This window comes from Typopeltis vanoorti, chromosome 12, assembly GCF_054136105.1.
Source record: "Typopeltis vanoorti isolate ZY-2024b chromosome 12, IOZ_Tvanoo_1.0, whole genome shotgun sequence".
In the NCBI taxonomy this organism is placed as follows: domain Eukaryota; kingdom Metazoa; phylum Arthropoda; class Arachnida; order Uropygi; family Thelyphonidae; genus Typopeltis; species Typopeltis vanoorti.
The window spans coordinates 19,954,835-19,968,501 of NC_143560.1; the positions used below are offsets into that span (position 1 = coordinate 19,954,835).

The window sequence follows — 13,667 nt, forward strand, 5'->3', positions numbered from 1 at the left end:
TCTCCAAAGTATGTTAAATTATATTTACACGGTATCTAGTAAACGCCAGCTAATGATAGAGGTGCCAGTTTGTCTTTTGTAGATGACAATGAGTGAGAAATTTTGTTGTTGATAGGAAAAATATGTGGGAATGAGATGATACTTCTTCAAAATTCTGCCAATAGGTTCTGAGATGCCTGAAACATAAGGGATTGGAACCCTGCGGTCTGTTGAAGAATCCCGAGGTGTTGGAACATAGGAGTCAATTATCTGCTGGATTTGATTAGGGTTGTAACCATTAAATTCTATTAACTTTTTTATTGTGAAAAGTTCTTGTTGTAAACTTGAGGGAGAGGAGCACACTCTATGTGCTCTATTAATTAAAGACTTGATAACACCAATTTTTTGAGAGGTGTGATGAGCAGGCTTTTGATGAATGTATCTGCAGTAAAGGTAGATTTTTGATAAGACGCTGGTTGATAAAGTACCAGAGGATGTGCGTGTAAGGAGGATGTCCAAGAATGGTAAACTACTATCCTTTTCTTTTTCCATGGTAAACTGAATGCGTGAATGAAGGCTATTGATCTATTGTATGAATGTAGTAAGTTCCTGTTCAGTATGCGACCAAATAGCAAAGACATCATCAACAAAACGAAACCAAAGAGAGGTTGGGGATGAATGGATGAGAGCAAGTCTGTCTGACTTGCTCATCAAAACTGATGAGCAAGTCAGACAGACTCTTTGATTTGAACATCCTTGATTTGTTCCAGAAAATGTGTCCAATTAATATTTTATTAATATTAATTTTCTAGCATGTTCTGTTCTGATGATGTACTGTTAATTTCAGTACGAAATATTTGTACCTTCATTTCATTAAAGTCAATTACTGTGGTTATCATGCTAAATTAATTTTTACAGTTATGCTATGGGTACCTTTTAAAGATGTTTGTTTGTATATATGTCATTCTAGCTGATCGTATTTTATTGAAATTAGACATATAGAATCCTTAAAATTTCGTCAAGCTATCTCAGTTTCTGTTTCAATCAGATAATTAAAAAGAGGTGCAAAGTAACAAACAAATATTAACTCTGGCTAGATGAAAAATAATAAAAAATTTAGTATTCAGGATGCTAAAATTTGTCCGAGCTGTTCAATTTTAGTTTTAATCAGATCATTTTTAGAAATCAAATTTCATAAAATAAAACAAAATAAGAATATTTACTATTACCCCGGAAAGTTGAATAAAGGATGTGAAGAGTCGTTTTTTTTTTTTTTTTTTTTTTTTTCATGGAGAATAGTAAAGGAGTGTAATTGTTGAAAGGGGCAGTTGAAAGTGCATTGCAAGTGAAGAAGAGAAATGGATAATACAGGTCTTCCACAACAAGCTTTTGGACTCCATGGATATTCACATGCAATAATAATAATAGCTGCTTGGATAATTTGCAATCAAAACGTTTACATCATTTTCTCAAAAAAAAAAAAAAAAGTTTTATACACTGTATCAGCTTAGTACTGGTCCAAAATATTAAGGCCTTAGAAAATATGTTTTAGGAATTCCTTGGGGAATACGCCAGAAAAGGATTGCTTAATTTAAAACATTTTCAGAAGGAAGGAATCTATTCGTTATTTCCACACCTGATCATTTGAGATCTTTATCTTCCAGCATTCCTAGCACTGCAACATTTCTAATTAATCATTAGAATATTTATTCTATATTAGAATAATTATATTCTTATTATTTATTAGAATAATATATATTTTATAACTAGTAGCACTTCCATGGAATTCCAGGACTTATCACGCAAGGCGTTCTACTACTACACAATCATCTAACTAGTACGGTGCTCTATACAAATCTACCTTACAGATGTATTTTCTATATGTCAGTTGTGTGGAGTGTGTATTTTCTGGCGATTTGCCTGTTTTGCGTGAAGAAAAAAACTCGAGTTTCCGAGACAGAAACACTCCTACTTCCGTAAGTGATAAACTAAACTCCACTGCAGTTTAGGTTATCACTTTCTTATATTCTTCGCGAGAGGGAAATTCAGGTCTTTTCAACCAAAAGGCATCATTGGTAGCGACCAAGCTACAAAGTCTTCGCCGTAGATGTTTACGTTACAATGTGCGAAGTGGATGAAATAGTTTAAAAATTCGAAAAACAACATTATGTAAGTTATGAATGAGCTCTTATGAATATACCTTCTAGGAATTGAAAATACTTTGGTTCGAACAAAGTTAAGGAATAAGTACATTTTGGGTCTTTTTCAATGGATGATGAATTATAACTATCTAGTCTCGGGTGGAATTTGAAAGGAGGATCTACTCTCAAAGTCAAGTGTTGTGTGTGTGTGTGTGTGTGTGTGTGTGTGTGTGTGTGTGTGTGTGTGTGTGTGTGTGTGTGTGTGTGTGTGTGTGTTCAGCGAAACATATAAACAGCCCAGTGATCACACGCAATTTAAAGATATCTCTTAATTTTAATAAATTTTTCTTACGAAACTTTCATTTAGAATTTTTCTAGGATAGCATGGGAGAGTACTGACTCAATCCAAATCAATCCTGTCTAAAGCGATGTCAACAGTCCATCACAGTATGTCGCCTGCACGCGAATACACACACAATACGAAGTTAGACGAGACGGCTGAGGGAAATGATCTTCATCATCATCATGCGCATCATAACGGCATTATCAGACGACTACTTTGGCACTTCAGGATAATACAGTTATGAAATAATTATGTTGAGAAATTGAGATGTCTTTAAAGAAACGGTAACAATACCTGAAAAAAATTACTAATTAGCAATTAAAGTGCAACGATGGTCAGTGGTGAACTTCATTTAAATACTTGCTTGCGCTTCTCACTGTAATGTTCCCTTATACTGCTCATTCATATGCATAATTGCTTTCATGATATTAGAGTAGCAATCTTTGTTTAAATGACTGCTGTACTTCTCACTGTAATGGACTTTGATGATAGCATTATCACAACGAAGAAAGATTAGCAGTTTTAGTAATAAGTTGGTATTTTTTTTTCACTTATTAACTTCCATCTGTAATTCATTACGAGTTATGCATCAATATATACTTGTATATATTGATGTATATACAAGTACTTTTTTTTTTCATTTATTAACTTTCATTTTTAATTCATTACGAGTTATTGTATTTACATACCTATAAATGCATCAGTATTTACATACTTATCGCAAGGATGTAAGTATTGATGCGATTTTGCAATTTTGTTCCAGTATGAAAAATACGGGAAGAAATCAAAGCAACGAATCCAGTTAATGAGCTTGAATGTGTACATATGCAGTAAAATTGTTATATTTTTACAAGAGTTACTTACTAGCATTTTTTCTGCTAATATAACAAGAAACGGATTATACAGAAACTATTAATAAAAGAAAAGCGGGAAAAGTTATCGACACATAATCCTGGGTAATGCTTTTTTTTATTTTATTTATTTATTTATTTTTTTTTTGAACCTGAGGGAAAAAAAAAATAAAATAAAAAAAATATATATATATATATATATAAAACTTAAAGTTCTCTGTCACTGTATCTAAACTTCGCTAACTTCATCTCTGGTTAAATACTGCCAATTTTTCTTATGCACTAAACTCGCTGTAGTTATGCACATAATCCTGGGTAATGCTTTTTTTTTATTTTATTTATTTATTTATTTATTTTTTGAACCTGAGGGGAAAAAAAAATAAAATAAAATAAAAATATATATATATATATATAAAACTTAAAGTTCTCTGTCACTTTATCTACTGTATCTAAACTTCGCTAACTTCATCTCTGGTTAAATACTGCCAATTTTTCTTATGCACTAAACTCGCTGTAGTTATGCACTATATATATTACTGACAAATAACTTAAAAACTATATTTTAAGTAAATATATTTGAGGATCAAAGATGGCAATAAATGAAAGGACATTCATAGCAATAAGAATAATAAATTATGTGTGAAGTTATTATAATGTACTGGAGAATGTATATTTTACACTAAATGAATAGTGTGGTGGGGTTTTTTTAATATATTCTTCTTTAAAAAAAAAAACTGATATTGTAGACATAAAAAAAGTGTAACCCAAACTAATCGAACAAAATACTAAATAATAAGTGTTACAAAACAAAGTTTATAACGTTCACTTTTTTTTTTCAATATACCCCATAAAGTCGCACAACTCAAACAAAAGCGTTTTTGAGTTAATTTCGATTTTTTTTTTATTTCTTATTTTTTTAATTCTCTCAAATAAATCTGTCTATTACACCAGATACTAAAAGCTAAATTTAGACACTTCACACTGAATATATAAATATATATATATATACAATCGTTCTGTGTAAATATAATATAATGGGATAACTATATGTGTCCGAAAAACTTATATTTGAATATTAGACTAATTAACCTCGGATACAAACAGATGTTATAACATTAAACTACTACCTACTTACTTCTTAGGTCATCACATAGAAATCTGCTAACTAGTTCTGTAAACAGCACAATAGTATCCACTAATATATTTACTTCACTGATATGTACAGCCAAATATTATGCAAATATCCAATCTCTATGCAAACCAAACTATTATTAACTCCAATCAAGTTTATCATCCACAAACAGCGGACAACATTCCAACAATACCAACACTAACCTCAATGGATGACCCACGAGGCCGTTCACAATGTTACATTGACGCACTGCAATACATAATCCGAAACTTGGACTTCATTATTTGCGATAAGATTTCTTATTGTCACACAGAATAAAGAAAGTTAACTGCATTTCCTAATTAAGCACTTATATGCTCCAGTTTTATAAATTAAAACAATCACTTTCTAAAAAACTAGTCAACACAACTTACGACTTCTAAATCAATCATTTACGCACATATCGCAGAGTGTAAATAAGAGTCGGCGTTGATTGGCTGGAGAGAATGGACGATTCCATTAAACAGCGCCAATCCACTTCAGGGGGAACGAAGGTTGGAAAACCAACCAAATCGCAATGGTCGTAAAGTGATGGTGAAATTTATTCGTAACTATAATGCAATAAAGCACGTTTTGTGTTCTTTGTATTTGACGTTTTGATAACTTTTCTTTTAATAGGTATTCTCAACACATAACTGTGTTTATGAATGTACATAAAATGTGTATCACATGATTATTATTATTATTATTATTATTATTATTATTATTATTATTATTATGTGACACCTCCAGAGAGTCCAAAGACTCATCGATGGAGAGTGTGCCAACAGCATCGAACGATTGATTCCCTTCCAACTATTAACCGCGCTCAAACTTGCTTAACTTTTTGCGTGAGCCACTAGTAGCAGAGGCTCTACCAATCGACCAACCTTGTTTTTGTACCCAAGATATTTTCATTAATGCATAAAAATTTCTCATAAGAGTTTTCAGTTGAGATATTGTCTCACTTTTATCGCATGGCCATATATGAACAGCATTTTAATACATCCATTTCACAAATTCTCTCTCTCTCTCTCTCTCTCTCTCTCTCTCTCTCTCTCTCCATCGTTTTATGCACGCCACTCAAGTAACTGGTTTATTCATTGCATTCCAGAAATCTAAGACTGCCTGGAAGCAAAGAGAAACGTTACCGTTGTAATGAAAAAAGATATTACAATTATTCACTTTTTATTACACCTATGTCTACATTAAATGAAGTGTTATCGCTAAAACGTGACAGAGATCAATTCAAGTAAGAGTATTGAGCTGAAAGATTAATGAAATTTGTATGTTGGTGGTTAACCAGCCTGATTGACAAGTGATTAGCGTTCTTGTCTTCTGACCAACAGACTGAGGATTAAATCCCGCCATGGGCGTGGATGCATGAATTGATCTCCTATACTTTATAAGTGGGAGGTGACTTATCTATAAAAGTGGGAAATCAATTGCATCTCCCCGTGTGGGATGACTACCCTCCTTATTGGAGGCCTTAAGTGTCTTGGGAAAATTCCAGTTTTACGTCTCTAAAGAAGCGTTGATGTATTATGCAAAAATAAAATAAAATGTATGAGACAATATAAAAATGTAAGAAAAAGTACCGCTTAAGGGATCGTTTTACAACCTTTCGTAGATAGAAATGGAAAATTAAGAAAAGAAAAAAAGGGGGGGGGGGGAAGGCCAGAATGAACAAAAGTGCCAACTAAACTTTTGCACACAGGCGCCAGACACTACTGCGCGCCCCTGATGTGTGTGTATATATATATATATATATATATATATATATATAGAAAGTAGAAAGGGTAGTCCATAAGTCATGAAGGGGTTTAAAATGTAAATTAACTTTTTTATTATTAATTTTTTTTCTTTTCATGTTATTTTTTCAGCTAGTTTAAGGAACACTCAAGAAAGTAATCGTGGAAAAGTTCACAACCCACCAATGAACCAAATTCGTACGAATGATTTTATTTTGAAAATTAGCATTTGAATAATTTCGATCTGCAAGTAATTGGCCATAATGTTCTCCTGATCTGACGGCTCCCGAATTCTTCCTGTGGGGTTACCAAAATGAAAACGTGAACAAGCACCTGAAAAAGAACATTCGTGCAGAAATTAGGACGATGCAGCCAGAAACATTAACAATTGGCATGGAACATACCGTAGAAAGGGCTCGTCTTTGTGAAGTCGAAAATGGAAGGCATTTACGTGAGTGGTTTTTCATAACTAATAAAAAAAAAACTCCAGGTTCTGTATTTCGTTATAATAAAAATAATGAATAAATAAAAAAGTTATTAAATGTTTAAACTCCTTCGTGACTCATGGGCCACCCTGTGCCCATGAGTTTTTATGTCACGTTTGTATGTCACGGTTTTTGAAACGTTTTGAAACTCAGTCCGGAACTCGGGGAGTTGGGCGCCGTAGGCACCAGGGGATAGACCCCCCTCCTTTTGAAGGGCAGAGCCCCCCCTACAAAATTCGAGTCATCAGAATTCAAGGAGAACCGGCCTGCCAGTCCGGGACACGGGGGATTGGGCGCCGTAGCCCCCCTAGTATATATATATATATATATAGAGAGAGAGAGAGAGAGATTTTTTTTTTTTCCATTAGCCGCTGCATCAAAGTAGCCCAGTCGTGAAGATATTTCACGTGAAAACATTGCTTACACTTGGATAAAGGCAGGGGAGGCTCGTGCATAAGCACTGAGGAACTGCAACACCCGAAATTTCTCTCGATATATAAATATACTTATTAATTTATTTATATTTGCTTGTAATATTTAATTTTATCATCAACAATCCTATACAATTCTCTCATTTTGTAAAAAAAAATTAATAAAAATCCATCTTGTAGCACTTAGGAGAGTGAAGGACCTAGCGGCACTGTGTTTTTCAGTGTCATATTGCTACGCGAGCAAGCATATGCACTTCATAGTGAGATGCGAGCTATTAGCGTAATGCGGCACTGTCCGTCGCGCAGTTCCACCGTTGTTTATATGCAGTTTGCGCCAGTAGTAGTGTTGTAGTACTTATCATGTTTACTCCGTCTCTTTAAACATTTGAACGTTACAATTAAAGACATAACATTTGTTATAGTGATTTTTAAGTAATTTTGAATTATACCAAACTGTATAATTTTATCGACAATAAACAATATTTTTTCATGTTTAATATTTTTTTTATTTTACCATAATTTTGATATTTTATCCATGTATATTTAGAAAGTTGCAGCACCCCCACGAATTCAAGCCACGAGCGTCACTGGATAAAGGATTAAACCAAGATTATAATTTCTTGACATCTTTAATTATAGTAAAACCAACTGAAAATTTTCAACAAAACTAAAAAAATTATTTGTTGATATTTTTACTTCGTAGTGTGATGATGTTTTCGGAATAAGAACAACAAAACAGCAGATTATAAGTATATAGCAAATGTTTATTAAACATAAATTTATTTTACAGGTATATAAAAGTAAAGCATACGATAATTTAAATAAACATTTTATATAGCAATATTAAAAAAGTTTTATACGACAAATATCCTAACAATAGACGTAGAGAAATGTACATTATATATATATATATATATATTATTTGCACGTGTTGTTTGCACGAATGTTTTGCACAGCGTATGAAAAAGTATGCCATTTTTCTCAGCATGAAAAAAATATGTCATTTAATATACTGTATATGTATATATGCAAAAAAAAAAAAAAAAAAACCTCGGGGGATCGCTCCCTAAAAGGACATGATAGGGTTCAAATGTGGATGGACCCACTCAGCGTTTTGATGTGTAAGCTTGGTTACAAATGAGTCAAGCCAGTCATTTGAGTTTATCTCAAACTATACTTTAAAACGTTCACCAAATCATTTTTTCATCCGAATGAAAAAAAATGAGATGTTATAATATACTGTATATATAACAACAACAAAAAATACCCTGAAGGGTCATTCTCGAGGGAGAATGACGGGATTAAATTTTTGATCGAAACCTTCCTATTGTCTTATTGTTGAAACAGACGAAAGCCCAGTTTACAATCAGGTCAGAGGTTTGAGTTGATTGTCAGCATACACACACACACAGTACACACGTATGTATGTATTACACTTTGTTTTATTAATATAGATTTGGCGAACGTTTTAAAGTATAGTTTTAAACTATACTTTTAAATTGAGTATAGGCGACCACCGAAGTCTCCAGCAGCTCATATAAAAATATTTATAAAATATTAAATATTTTTATTAAAGGTTTTATATTAAAATCAATTATAATTTATAATATAATAGCAATAATAGCACAATATAACGTGGTTCGTGAGTAAGGAACTGAAAGAGATTGTAGTAGTAGGAGGAGGAGGAGGAGGAGAAGAAGGAATCATTTAGACAGAGAAAGATTTTTTTTTTTTTTTAATGTAAGGTGATCACCCTTCTCATCAATGCACTGCAGCCACACGAGGTGTGGCTGCAGTGATGAGAAGGGTGATCATTGCAAATAGTACGATGTTGAGGTTGTGTACGAAATACTATAAAGAAATGAAAAGAATATTCAATTCAAGTTGCTTGGGGTGGTTCTAATTATAAGAGTAATGGTCTGCACTTAAATGGGTTTGAGTCTGGTATTTGGGGCATCAGTTAATAAAGGAATCAAAGGGGGTGAGTGTGGAAGTTGCTAAGGAGACAACAGTTGAGTTTGTATGTCAATGATACAAAAGTGAGAGTGATCTGTGTACACGTGGAATGCAATTTCCTATTTTATAGGAGAGAAAAGTGTGCACAAGTTGCTATCCAGTGAAGGTTAAAAAATAAATTCTTCTCATGTTAGCTTGAGGAGTGCTTGTTAGAGAGAGTCATGTCTGATTGCAACAGCACATGTTAGTGATGAACTAATATCAGATTTAAAAGTTTCAGGTGTGGAAGCTCATGTGTATGTAAACACGTGCTAAGAAAACTGAACACACATCTACAGAGACTGCAGCATTAACTTATATAATCATTGAAAAAATGTTTATTAGCAGCAAAAAGTATTTGGTAGCGGATAGAGAACAGATATAGAATGCGCTGGGTATAATTTATTTTCAGCAGAATACGTGACATAAAAGGGGAATTGAAACTGTGTTGATGATAGTGGAGAAGCACTATATAGTAGCATTCACGTGTTTGCTAGGAAGTGAATGTCAATGAATATAAATACTGTAGAATCGAATATTTGGAAGAGTGTTTATACAGGCAAGGTATACTGAAAGAAATTAGAACGAAATGTTTCAATAAGTGCCTGATAGCCCTGTGAAAATGGTGTTTGTTCCTTTTCGCAATGCTGCCCGAAGAAAAACCGTTGTAGATTCAGTTCTAGTCGCCGACTAGAAAAACTTTTCTAGGCCTTTCTTCGGCTGGTTCCGAGTTTGTCGATCATAGGCAAGGGCAAGTAGAGTCCCAGATACACACACTTTCAGAAACTTAGGTTTTAACACATCTCAAAAAAAAAAAAAAAAAAGACCGTAGAATAGAACTCGCGCTATTATATATCGCATTATAGATAATAATACGAATGTTATGAATTAGGGCAATGAGATGGCGGATGTTGTCTGTCCTCAGTCTTCACTAATAGTGAGCTTAAATCAGTAAAGGACAGAGACTGACTACCTAACTATTAAAAAAGTCAGCTAGAGCTAAAGGAGCTCAACCTATTCCCTTTTCAGAATGAACATTATCAGGTGTTTTAATAAAAAAATATTAGGAATTAAAAGGTGATGTTATTATTGGAGACTTTATTTATGGAAACCTAGACGGAGACAGTAAATAGTATATAGAAGTAGAGTTGTTTCAGAATTACGAGTGAAGCATCTAAGACTATGAGGACAGTGTACGATGTCCGCTAATTGCATGTGTTCTTCTGGTCAATTAGCCAGTTATGCTGGATGAAAAATCCAAGTTTACAGGAAGGGAACCTCTACAAATTTCGTCTCACCTTCAGTTGAAAAGACTTTAGAAATGTTCTTCGCGTCCTAGATAGGATTTGTACCCAGGTCTTTCCAACCGAAAGGTGACATCATTACTAGGTTATTATTATTATTATTATTATTATTATTATTATTATTATTATTATTATTATTATTATTATTATTACGGACTATTCCACGGAGTTCTTAGATTCATCGAATGAGGCCCTGAACACCATACCAAGCACTATCCAACACTTTCGCAGTATCTATCATACTTTGTTTTGAAGCCATTCACAGTCAACTATCAACCCATTCCACTCATTCATCACTCTCCAATCAAAAATCTAATTCTAACTCGGTTTCCAAGGATGACCTTAGTTATCTCACCACCAGATCTATTCTGAAAAACTTTCTCTTTATTAATCTTGTAAAAACCTTCCAGTAATTTGTATGCCTCAATCATATCTCCCCCTTGTCTGCCTGTCAATCAACTTCTGTAACCCACAACTCTTCAACCTGTTCTCAGAAGATTCATTCCATAGACCTGATAGCATCTTGGTCATTCGCTTCTGGATCCTCTACCTCTTCCTCATCGCCAAGAAACTCAGGTAACCAGATCTGTAATCAAGATGGGGGGGGGTCTTATCAAGGCTCGATAAAGAGGAATAGTAAGCTGCTTGTCTCTGCTCGTCAAAGTATTCTTCAGTAACCAAGTGAACTGCTTTAGCCACTTTTCCTATGCTTCCTCTAAACTTCATCTCCCTGTCCACGAACACTCCCGAGTTCTGGCTTCGTCAGTTTCTTGGAGTACAGTTCTACGTAAGTGGTATACAGCTAGTAATCTTTTCACCTCAAAATGCATAGCCTTACTCTTTGCCACATTAAACTGATATCCATTTTCCTTTTTCCAGACTGCTAGTCCATCTAAATCATCCTATATTTTAGTTTAGTTCATCCGTATTAATTATTGCTCTACCCAATTTTGCATCATCAGCAAACAACTGAACAGTTCCTCTAATATCCTTTCTGATATCATTAATATACAAATTAAATAGTAGCGGCCCAAGAACAGAGCCCTGTGGCACGACACTACTCACAGGCCTTCTTCTGGACTCTGTTTCCAAATAAACTACTCTGATATCTCTCCATCAACCACCCTCTTTTTCACTTCACCGAGATTAGAGATTTTTTCTTGATTTACTGAGAGATCATTAACAAATGTAGGTAAAGAGAACATGAATATTCTGAGTGTGAAACTTAAATTTAACTCAATAGATGGTGCATGCATGTTTCAATCTTAATACGGAATTCTGCAGCAGGAAACTCAGACTCAGGCAACATTCTGGGAAATAGAGTATTATTGTTCAGTTCTTCAAGAATCATCAAAATTAAGGATGCCAGACTGTATGTCGAGAATTCGGAGCCGAAATAGATGGAATGTAAATTGACTGAAGCAATGAAATTTGATGAGAAGTGAGCAACCCTAATAAAAAAATAATAATAAATAAATAAATAATTTTTTTTTTAAAGAGGCCTTGTGAAAAGTATTAGCAGGAACGTTATCAGGAATTGCTTGATGAATATAAAATATAAAATATCGACTGATATAACGTATCAATGTGTATTAGCATTCGTAAAATTATGTCAATTATATTTTATGTGGATTGCACAGAGATATTCTGTTTAATTTCTGACAGTTGGTATGATGATTATTGGTTATAGCGCGACTCTTCAGGTGAATTCGAAAAATCGGGAAATGGCAAATACAGAGAGATGCCTTTTCAACGAGAAAAAAAAATAATAATAAGGTTTGAACTTCGGAATCCACAGAGATGGAGGGATATATATACTTCATTGGTGGAACTATTCTGGAGAAAATGAAACACAGCACTGGAGGATTTGGGAACAATGATGGATAGAAATTTGAGGTTCAGGAGACATCCCAAGATCCCTTACAGCTTTCGTTTTCTCCAGAACAGTGAGGATCTGATCACAGATCCACCTGTGATCAGATCCTCACTAGTATTTAGAATGATTAAGAAACTTTAGAGAAAATACAAAGGTGAGTAAAAAAAATTATTTCGGAACTGGAATGTTCTCTATGAGCGTAGGTTGAGAAGATGCAGTCCGAGTAGTTGGTGAAGTAAGTGAGCGGGAAGAATTTTTTTATTTGATTTTAAAATCAAATACAACGTTATTTTAATTTTATTATTTATTTATTTATTCGATACAGAGTGGTAGGTGCAGAGTATGAAACATATTGTCTGGGAAAGCGGTGAAAACGCAGACAGTTTAAGGAGTGGTGCAGGCGTTTTGGTGCCTGAGACGGGCTTCAGAGCCTGCGTTTATTATTATTATTATTATTATTTCTTTCGAGAATCTAACCCTTATATTGAAAAAGAAATCAAAAGATGGAGAGGAGGGGCTGTATAAAACAAACTTTTACGTATTGAAGATTAAAAAAAAAAAAATCTAAAATAACTCGAGGCGAATACAAAATAAATGTTGAGAAGATATAAATGAGCTGTATAAATATTCGAAAGAATTAATCATACTGATGAAGAATGTAACCAATCATGCGAAATGAATATAGACCATTAAGTAGACAATCACACTAGAATATATAAAGTATCTTATTCTCGAATCGATAACTGCATGGCAGCGCAGTGGCCGAGTGAAGAGACCCCTGTATCCTTCATATAAATATCAGTAGCTTCAAAACATTGGCTTAGCTTATCTGACCGATGATATCGAGTCAATATCATCGGTCAGATATTGTCAATATTATTGACAATATCGTTTGTCAATATTAGTACTAACTGCATTATCCACAAATAATGTGGTGGCGTGTAGCTATCGAATCCTCTATTTCCATTCACACAAAAACAGTAAACAAAACAAGACTTCAATAATAATATATATTAAAGAAAAGTGGTAGTAAAAGAAATTAACTGCATATGTGAACATGCAGAAAACTGCACTTGAAATGAGTAATACAACTGATCAATAATAAATGTTTTTTTTTACAGATGTTCTTTTCTCGAACAATCCTGATGATGAACACCAGCGTCATTCAGTCTGCTGGGATAGATCCGAAAACATCTTTCGTTGCCATGATGAGTTTGAAAGAAAAATTGTGGAGTCCAGAGAAATCATCCTTAATCGTGAATATTTAAATAACAATTTGAGCTACAACATCCCTGATAGTCACTCTGCTTTTGTTCAGTACTGGCGTTCACGAGAGTCTGTATGCACGCACTCAACAAACA

At 33.8% G+C, this 13,667-nt stretch overlaps 1 protein-coding gene across 3 annotated transcripts in view; it reads right to left on the minus strand.

Moving 5' to 3' along the window:
• The window catches only part of LOC150100615 (insulin-like peptide receptor), a 782,259-nt gene extending 777,413 nt beyond the window's left edge, over positions 1 to 4,846 (minus strand). Inside the window, exon 1 of one of the 3 annotated variants that reach the window (XM_090401273.1) lies at positions 4,650 to 4,846. The gene's annotated coding sequence lies outside the window, so the exon portion shown is untranslated. Of the gene's footprint in view, positions 1 to 4,445 lie in introns of all 3 variants that reach the window. The other 2 variants (XM_090401271.1, XM_090401272.1) reach the window with 2 other exon arrangements.
• Positions 4,847 to 13,667: the final 8,821 nt, after the last annotated feature.